Below are 10,994 nucleotides of genomic sequence, written 5' to 3'. Positions count from 1 at the left end.
AATTTCTTCCAAAATGAAGGAAGAAAGAAATAGAGATAAAGAGAGATTTCATCATTTAAAAAAAATACTTTCAGTTACACTTACTTAGCTAGCAAATGCAGCTAGCAAGTTTAGCCTACTGAAACATCCTGCTCAAACAGTGGGTTGCTATGTTAGCTACCTGGCTATGACTTTACAACACAACACTGGAACTCTTCCAAGTAAAGGTAAACTTTTGGTATTACTAATTTGTTGCCACCAGGGCACGTCGGTGTAACTGCTTACTGACTGTGAAACTAACGTTACTGCATGATTGTAGCGGGTTTACTAACGCATTAGTTATATTAGCTATGCTGACTATGACGTTACTTTAGCTAATATGGTGACAACAATGTAGGCTGTGTGTAGCGCTTTGGTTTGGAAAGTTTTTTTTGCCTGGTCACATACAGCGGATGTGTTGTGCATTGAAGTCCACAAGCGAAGGGAAGAGGTGAGAGAAGGAGAGCGCATAGATGCGAGAAGGAATTCAACGTGGCTGCTATGAAAGTGAACTGTGATTATGCGTGATCAGGGGTGTATTCATTCTGCCGATTTTGTTGAAAAACATTTCTTAAATGGAACCAAACAGAACAAAACAGGGATAAACATACCTGAATTTGTCCAATAGAAGCTCTCGTTTGTAGCTGTTGGACTAATGATTACACCCTATACATAGCTAGATGAAGGAAAGATCCTTTAACTGTGATAAACATTGTCCTCTCCATAACTCCCACCTTTGGTTTTGGATGCCATGGTAGCAACGTATGGTAACGCTGGTACTCAACGCAGTTCCAGACAGGGCAGGTCAAAGGGCAGATGTAAACAGCAACAAACTACTGGGATTTAGACAGACACAAGCCCGGGACAATCCGCGGTCCCATTAACAAGGGCTAACCGCGTCGTGGGCTGTGTTCAAGCTGTCAATGAAACGTTGCTAGCTAGATAGCTAGTTAGAAGCTAGGCTAGCTGATATGGCAAGCAGTTCTTCAAACATTTGGTTGGCAGGATCCCTGGACAGATGTAATGGTCCCAGCAACTGAGGCCAACCGAGTCACGGGATCCAAATTCAAAAGGTAACCAAACTTTTTCAATAGAACACTTTTTTAGAGACTTTAAAGAGGTTAAAACTTTACAAACAACAAACCGAGCTCATCCTCGTTCCGAGTGTATTTGCTGGGTATGATTCATGTATGTGTGTGCGCAGGTAAGTGTGTGTGCGAGTGTACGTGTGTATGTGCCAGGAACACTCTGGAGCACGATGGTTTATCGATCTGCCTATTTTCAAGGTAGCATTGAAGGTGAACGTTGTCTTTGAACAGTACAATGCATCACAAACTGACACCTCCCGATAGGGACACTTTTCAGCCCAGAGATGTATCATGGGGTAGAGAATGTTGAGTCAATATTTTTCATTAAAGATATTTTTGGAATTATCAGATAAAGTGCCTTCAGAAAGTATACGGAAGTTTACATACACCTAGGCTGGAGTCATTAAAACTTGTTTCAACCACTCCACAAATTTCTTGTTGACAAACTATAGTTTTGGCAAGTCGGTTAGGACATCTACTTTGTGCATGACACAAGTAATTTTTCCAACAATTGTTTACAGACAGATTATTTCACTGTATCACAATTCCAGTGGGTCAGAAGTTTACATACACTAAGCTGACTGTGCCTTTAAACAGCTTGGAAAATTCCAGAAAATGATGTCGTGGCTTTAGAATATTCTGATAGTCTAATTGACATAATTTGAGTCAATTGGAGGTGTACCTGTGGATGTATTTCAAGGCCTACCTTCAAACTCAGTGCCTCTTTGCTTGACATCATGGGAAAATCAAAAGAAATAAGCCAAGATCTCAGAAAAAAATTGTAGACCTCCACAAGTCTGGATCATCCTTGGGAGCAATTTCCAAACACCTAAAGGTACCACGTGCAAATCAATCCCAGAACAACAGCAAAGGACCTTGTGTAGATGATTGAGGAAACAGGTACACAAGTGTCACGCCCTGGCCATAGAGAGGTTTTTGTTCTCTATTTTGGTTAGGCCAGGGTGTGACTAGGGTGGGCATTCTATGTTCCGTTTTCTATGTTTTCTGTATTTCTTTGTTTTGGCCAGGTATGGCTCTCAATCAGGGACAGCTGTTTATTGTTGTCTCTGATTGGGAGCCATACTTAAGCAGCCTGTTTTCCTTTGGGTTTTGTGGGTGGTTACTTTCTGTTTAGTTGATGTTCCTGACAGAACTGTTTGGCTGTCGTTCCTTTGCTTGTTTTGTTTAAAGTGTTCTATTAAAAGTTTATGATTAGCACTCAACACGCTGCGCCTTGGTCTCCCTGCAACAGCCATTATGACAAGTATCTATATCCACAGTAAAACGAGTCCTATATCGACATAAACTGAAAGGCCGCTCAGCAAGGAAGAAGCCACTGCTCCAAAACCACCATAGAAAAGCCAGACTATGGTTTGTAACTGCACATGGGGACAAAGATTGTACTTTTCCTCTTGTCTGATGAAACAAAAATAGACCTGTTTGGCCATAATGACCATCGTTATGTTTGGAGGCAAAAGGGGGAGGCTTGCAAGCCGAAGAACACCATCCCAACCGTGAAGCACAGCATCATGTTGTGGGGGTGCTTTGCTGCAGGAGGGACTGGCGCACTTCACAAAATAGATGGCATCATGAGGCAGGGAAATTATGAGGATATATTGAAGCAACATCTCAAGACATCAATCAGGAAGTTAAAGCTTGGTCGCAAACGGGTCTTCCAAATGGACAATGACCCCAAGCATACTTTCAAAGTTGTGACAAAATGGCTTAAGGACAACAAAGTCAATGTATTGGAGAGGCCATCACAAAGCCCTGACCTCAATCCTATAGAACATTTTGGGGCAGAACTGAAAAAGTGTGTGCGAGCAAGGAGGCCTACAAACCTGATTCAGTTACAACAGCTCTGTCAGGAGGAATTGGCCACAATTCACCCAACTTATTGTGGGAAGCTTGTGCAAGGCTACCCGAAATGTTTGACCCAAGTTAAACAATTTAAAGGCAATGCTACTAAATACTAATTGAGTGTATTTAAACTTCTGACCCAGTGGGAATGTGATGAAAGAAATAAAAGTTGAAATAAATCATTCTCTCTACTATTATTCTGATTCTCTCTACTTCACATTCTTAAAATATAGTGGTGATCTTATCTGACCTAAGACAGGGAATTTTTACTAGGATTAAATGTCAGGAATTGTGAAAAACTGAGTTTAAATGTAGTTGGCTAAGGTATATGTAAACTTCCGACTTCAAGACAATCACAAAGACAGGTGAAACAGATCAGGGTGGGACAGTACCCCCCCCCCCCCCCAGGGGCACCACCTGGCGTCCTACCTAGGTGCGTACCTGGTTGACAGGGGTGCCGGCGGTGGAAGTCGGCAATGAGGGCTGGTTCCAGGATGTCTCTAGCTGGGACCCAGCACCTCTCCTCCGGGCTATAACTCTCCCGGTCAACCAGGTACTGGAAACCCCTGCCCCGTGGTCGAACCCTCAGGAGGCATCTCACTGTGTACGCCGGATGGTCATCGACGACACTGGGGCTAGCTGTGAGACACGGGCTTAATTCTAGAAACCTGGAATGTAGGATGAATACAAAGGATACAGAGCAACAGAAGGCAGACAGCAGAGGGGCTAATGATCTTGAAGATGGGGAAAGGGTCAATAAACCAGGGGGACAGTTTGCGAGACTCCACCCGTAGGGGCAGATCCCGGGTGGACAGCCATACCTTCTGCTTTAGACAATACCGGGGAGGTCCGATGTTGATCTGCTTGTTGGAGATGGTCTTGAGGAGGACCGATCGGGCTCTCCTCCAGGTACAACGACAGCGGCGGACAAACATCTGGGCAGAAGGTATGCCAACCTCCTATTCCTGCTCAGGGAAGAGCGGGGGCTGATACCCCAGGGAACACTCAAAGGGAGATAGGCCCGTGGCAGAGCAGGGAAGGGTGTTGCGGGTATAGTCAACCCACACAAGCTGCTGGCTCCAGGTGTTGGATTTGGCAGCGCAGGGTAGTTTCGAGGTCCTGGTTGGCTCTCTCCGACTGGCCGTTGGACTGGGGTGGAACCCGGAGGACAGGCTGGCCGACGACACAATGAGGGTGCAGAATGCCTTCCAGAACTGGGACGAGAACTGAGGACCCCGGTCGGAGACCATGTCCACGGGCAGTCCAAGGATCCGGAAGATGTGAGGAATGAAGTGGGCGGCTTTGGAAAACCAATCCACCATGATCAGGATGGCGGTGCTGCCATCAGACAGGGGAAGACCCGTGACAAGTCCAGGAAAATGTGAGACCAGGGACGTTGGGGGACAGGCAGAGGTTGTACATTTACATTTACATTTTAGTCATTTAGCAGACGCTCTTATCCAGAGCGACTTACAGTAGTGAATGCATACATTTCATAAAAACATTTTTTTTCCGTACTGGTCCCCCGTAGGAGACCAGTTGGAGCTTGCCAAGGAGTCTTGTTCTGTGCACACACCATGCAAGCATCGACAAATGCGGACACGTCAGGAACCATAGTAGGCCAGCAAAAGCGCTGTCGCACAAAGGCCAGGGTCCAACTGGCCCCGGGGGGCATAGGAAAGTCTGGAGGAGTGGGCCCACTCCAGGACCGCGGGGCGGACGACGTCAAAAACAAACATGCGGTTATCAGGGGCTCAGCTCGGATCGCTGCGCCTTACGGACATGCTTCCCTATTCCCCAGCTGAGTACTGTCGCCAGGCATGAAGTGGGAAGGATGGTCTCGGGTTCTGGGGTAGTAATCATGGGGCTAGAGCGGCGGGACAGTGCATCTGGCTTGACATTCTTAGATCCCGGCCAGTATGAGCGGGAGAAGTTGAACTGTGTGAACAGCAGGGCCGATCTAGCTTGCCTGGAGTTGAGGCGCTTGGCGGTGTGGAGATACTCCAGGTTCTTGTGGTCAGTCCACACGATGAACGGATGTTCCACCCCCTCCAGCCAGTGCCTCCATTCCTCCAATGCCATCTTCATCTCAAGAAGCTCACGATTCCCCACATCGTAATTCCTTTCTTTGGCATTGAGGCGATGCGAGAAGAAGGCACAGGGATGTAGCTTGTGGTCAAGGGCAGAACACCGGGATAGGACAGCCCCCACTCCGACATCCAAGGCATCAGCCTCCACCACAAACTGACAAGATAGGTCAGGATGAACCAGGATGGGAGCAGTGGTGAAGCGGTGTTTGAGGTCCCGGAACGCACGATCAGCAGCTGGAGACCATGTGAACGGAATCTTGGGCGAGGTGAATGCTGACAGGGGGAAGCCAGGGTGCTGTAACACCGATAAAGTGGCGATAGAAGTTGGCGAACCCCAGGAAATGTTGCAGCTGCACCCTGGACGAAGGCTGAGGCCAATCCATCACTGCCCTCACCTTCCCGGGATCCATCTGGACACTCCCAGCAGAGATGTTGTAACCCAGAAAGGGGATGGTGGAGCGATGGAACTCGCACTTCTCCGCCTTCACAAACAGCTGATTCTCCAGGAGGTGTTGAAGTCCCTGCCGGACGTGGAGAATGTGTTCTTGAAGGGAGCGGGAGAAGACGAGGATGTCATTAATGTAGACAACGACGAACCGGTTCAACATGTCACGGAGGACATCCTTCACCAGAGCCTGGAACACAGCAGGGGTGTTGGTGAGGCCAAAGGGAATGACCAGATACTCGTAGAGGCCACTGGCTGTGTAGAAGGCGGTCTTCCACTCATCCCCCTCTCGTATCAGCACCAGGTGGTAGGCGTTCCGTAAATCCAGCTTGAAAAACACAGTGGCCCTCTGGAACGGCTCGAAGGCTGAGTGGTAGCGGGTAACGGTTGTTAACCGCAATGACATTGAGTCCCAAGTAGTACATTTTTATTTATTTTTATTTTACTTTTATTTATACAGGTTTTTTCTCATTGAGATAATATCTCTTTCCCAAGAGAGACCTGGTCCAATAGCAGCAGGGGGAACAACGTTTCAGACAAAACAACTTACATACACTAACACAACATTAAACAAAACTGTAAACACACATACAGTACAACAATTACATATTACATTAAAAACACAAACATCTTGACTAAAAACAGCTGGCCTAAAAACAATTACACTCTTCTATGATATATACATCGATCAAGTGTTTAAACTCCACCAACAAAACTAGATCATCACATTTTAAAATGTTCAGGAGAGAATTCCAGGATCACGGTGCTAACTAAAACTATTTCTACCATGACCTGTTCTAATTTGTGGTACTGTTAGAAGCAAATCAGAATGGGACCGTAATTGATATTTATTTACTGACCTGACTAAAAAAGAACAGATATAAAATTGCATTTTACCCAATATGGCCTTGTAAATCAGTGTATACCAGTGTTTAAGCCTACGCAAGGTCAATGACAACCAGCCAACAGCGCTGTAGAGTTCACAATGATGTGTTGGACGTTTCTGATTTGTAATGAACCTGAGGGCTGCATGATACACTAAATCAAGTGCTCTCAGGGTAGTGGCTGAGGCCTGCATATACACTGCTCAAAAAAATTAAGGGAACACTAAAATAACACGTCCTAGATCTGAATGAATGAAATAATCTTATTAAATACTTTTTTCTTTACATAGTTGAATGTGCTGACAACAAAATCACACAAAAATAATCAATGGAAATCCAATTTATCAACCCATGGAGGTCTGGATTTGGAGTCACACTCAAAATTAAAGTGGAAAACCACACTACAGGCTGATCCAACTTTGATGTAATGTCCTTAAAACAAGTCAAAATGAGGCTCAGTAGTGTGTGTGGCCTCCACGTGCCTGTATGACCTCCCTACAATGCCTGGGCATGCTCCTGATGAGGTGGCGGATGGTCTCCTGAAGGATCTCCTCCCAGACCTGGACTAAAGCATCCGCCAACTCCTGGACAGTCTGTGGTGCAACGTGGCGTTGGTGGATGGAGCGAGACATGATGTCCCAGATGTGCTCAATTGGATTCAGATCTGGGGAACGGGCGGGCCAGTCCATAGCATCAATGCCTTCCTCTTGCAGGAACTGCTGACACACTCCAGCCACATGAGGTCTAGCATTGTGTTGTATTAGGAGGAACCCAGGGCCAACCGCACCAGCATATGGTCTCACAAGGGGTCTGAGGATCTCATCTCGGTACCTAATGGCAGTCAGGCTACCTCTGGCGAGCACATGGAGGCCCCCTAAAGAAATGCCACCCCACACCATGACTGACCCACCGCCAAACCGGTTATGCTGGAGGATGTTGCAGGCAGCAGAACGTTCTCCACAGCGTCTCCAGACTCTGTCACATCTGTCACATGTGCTCAGTGTGAACCTGCTTTCATCTGTGAAGAGCACAGGGCGCCAGTGGCGAATTTGCCAATCTTGGTGTTCTCTGGCAAATGCCAAACGTCCTGCACGGTGTTGGGCTGTAAGCACAACCCCCCCCTGTGGACGTCGGGCCCTCATACCACCCTCATGGAGTCTGTTTCTGACCATTTGAGCAGACACATGCACATTTGTGGCCTGCTGGAGGTCATTTTGCAGGGCTCTGGCAGTGCTTCTCCTGCTCCTCCTTGTACAAAGGCGGAGGTAGCGGTCCTGCTGCTGGGTTGTTGCCCTCCTACGGCCTCCTCCACGTCTCCTGATGTACTTGCCTGTCTCCTGGTAGCGCCTCCATGCTCTGGACACTACGCTGACAGACACAGCAAACCTTCTTGCCACAGCTCGCATTGATGTGCCATCCTGGATGAGCTGCAATACCTGAGCCACTTGTGTGGGTTGTAGACTCCGTCTCATGCTACCACTAGAGTGAAAGCACCGCCAGCATTCAAAAATGACCAAAACATCAGCCAGGAAGCATAGGAACTGAGAAGTGGTCTGTGGTCACCACCTGCAGAACCACTCCTTTATTGGGGGTGTCTTGCTAATTGCCTATCATTTCCACCTGTTGTCTATTCCATTTGCACAACAGCATGTGAAATGCGTTGTCAATCAGTGTTGCTTCCTAAGTGGACAGTTTGATTTCACAGAAGTGTCATTGACTTGGAGTTACATTGTGTTGTTTAAGTGTTCCCTTTATTTTTTTGAGCAGTGTATATAACATCACTAAAATCTAAAACCGACAGTAATGTACATCGTACCAGCTCCTTCCTGGCCTCAAAAGAAAAACAAGCCTTATGCCGGTAATAAAATCCTATTTTCAGCTTGAGCTTCCTTATCAAGTTCTCTACATGCACAGTGAAGCTCAGCTTATCATCAACCCACACACCCAAATATTTGTACACTTTAACTTGCTCTATAGTATGTCCAGCCAATGTAGCAATGACATGATTTGTAACATGCCTGGCATTTGAAAATACCATACATTTTGTTTAACCCAAATTTAGAATAAGCTTTAAATCACACAGATTCTGTTGTATAATGTTAAATGCTCTTTGGGCATTTTCAAAAGATAAAGATAAACTACTACCACTTGAATAAAGAACAGTATCATCTGCATAAAAATGAACATCCACTGTTTCAATAAGATCCCCAATGTTGTTGATATACAAAATGAACAACAGTGGGCTCAAAATAGAACCTTGCGGAACACCTGAGCACACCTCTATGGCCTCAGATTTACAATCATCTGCCATTACACATTGTGTATGATTTGATATGTAATTTAAAAAACAATCTAGAGCATGACCAGTAATTCCACAACATTTTAACCTTTGCACTAACACAGCATGGTCCACGGTGTCAAAAGTCTTCGACAAATCAATAAAAACAGACACACAATGTAACTTCTTATCAAGAGCACAGTGGATGTCATTTAAAACCTTGAATGTTGCTCAAACAGTGCTGTAGCTAGACCTAAAACCTGATTGCATTCCATTTAAGATGTTGTTTTCTTGGAAGTAGGTCTTTAGCTGCCTACTAACTAAGGACTCCAGTACCTTTGATAGTACAGACAATTTTGATATGGGTCGATAGTTGTCAAGTAGCGAGGGATCTCCACCTTTCAGGAGAGGCAGTACAAAAGCAGATTTCCATAACTTGGGGATTTCCTTAACATCAAGCGTAAGGTTAAAAATACATGTTAAGGGGGGAGCAATGATGTCTGCGGCTAGGTGTAGGAGGCTTAGTTCATCAGGGCCAGGGGATTCTTTTAATCAATTTCTTTGAGGGCTTTACACACTTCTGAAACAGAGAAGGATGAAAAGGTGAACCTGGTGAAGGAGTGCACAGGGGTGTCAGGTAAATTTATAGGGGGCTCAATTATACCTTTGACCTTTTCAAATAAACTGCCTGCATCTAAAAAAATGCTGGTTCAAGGCTTTCAGAATGGAGGTGCTCTCAGTTACAATCTGTGTGTCGACCAACAATTGATTAGGGAGCTGCACGGGCACAGGGTCTTGTCCTTTTTCTCCACGAAGAAGAACCATGCGCCAGGGGAGAGGAATAGGGATGGATAAATCTAGTAGCTAGGGAGAACCCAATGTAGGTATCCATAGCCTTGGTCTCCAGTCCCGACAGAGAGTACAGACGTGGTGCTAGGGAGACGGTCAATCCCGCAGTCAAAGGGTTGTTACGGAGGAAGCGACGTGGCCCGGTCGTTGCTGAAAACCTCCCGGAGGTCCTGGTACTCCGTGGGAATGGCGGAGAGGTGTGGGGCACCTTCCGAGCCCCCAGGAAGACGTCCCGGGACAGGTTGTGCTGACTTCAGGCAATGGGCGTGGCAGAACGGGCTTCAGCCCATCAGTTAATGAGAGGATTGTGTCATTGGAGCCAGAAAAATCCCAATACCATGGGAATCAGAAGGGACTTGATGAACAGGAATAGGATAGCCTCGCTGTGGTTCCCCGGCACCCGTAGGTTGATGGGAGTGGTTTTGTGGGTGACTCAGCCTATAGACCGCCCGTCCAGCGCTCTAATGTCCATGGGAATGGATAGGGGCTGAGTGGGGATGTTCAGCTTGGATGCCAGGGTAGCGTCCAAAAGGTTCTCGTCGGCCCCAGAGTCAATGAGAGCCTGGAGACATTTGGACTGGTCTCCCCACAGCAGAATGGCATGAAAAGGGGTGCGAGCAGGGAAAGCAGGAACATTCTCCATATGGCCCACCAGAGCATTGGCTCTGGTGAGCCTGGTTTCTTTAAAGGACAAGAGGACACGAAATGACTCTTTGTGTCAATCCTGTATTGCCTTTCTGCTGGTGACAGCCCAGCTCTGCCTAGTGGCATAGGCTCAGGAACCGGTGACTAGGCCGTCTTCGGCAGCCCTCGGGACAGGTGGGGAAGCCTCGGGTTCTCTCGGCAGTGAGACCGTCGGGAGCTTCCGGGATGACTCGGAAGCAAGGTGGGATCCCTGGGCATGCTAGCGAAATCGAAACTCCTCTCTCTCCGTCGTTCCCGTAATCGCCCATCGATACAAATGTTCAAAGCCATAAGGGAATCAAGCTCCGTAGGTAACTCCCGGGCTGCAAGCTCATCCTTGACCTCCTCCAAGACGCTGTGCAGGAACATATTGAACAGTACCTCTTGATTCCAAGCACTCTCCGCTGCCAACGTGCGGAAATCCACCGCATAATCAGCTGCAGGAGTCCTGCCAAAACTGGATTATCTTCCGGGTGGCCTCTCGCCCAGAGAACGGGGCATCAAAGACTTTTCTCACTTCTCCCACGAACCCTACCAGACTAGCGCATATGGGCTGCTGTTGTTTCCACATGGCAGTAGCCCAGGTGACAGCCCTCCCGGACATCAGTGTGATAAGGTAGGCTATCTTGGAGCAATTTGAGGGGAAGGAGGAGGGCTGAAGCTCGAAGACGAGGGCACACTGAGCTAGGAACGCCCTACAGGTGCTCGGCTCTCCATTGATGCGTTCCAGAGGAGGTAAGCGGGGCTCCCGACAAAGTGGAGTGACCGATGAAACGGCGCTGCTAGCAGCTGAGTCAC

Source organism: Salmo trutta, chromosome 1, assembly GCF_901001165.1.
Source record: "Salmo trutta chromosome 1, fSalTru1.1, whole genome shotgun sequence".
Classification (NCBI taxonomy): Eukaryota; Metazoa; Chordata; class Actinopteri; order Salmoniformes; family Salmonidae; genus Salmo; species Salmo trutta.
The sequence above is the reverse complement of the archived record's forward strand: the minus strand, read 5'-3'. Positions refer to the sequence as shown.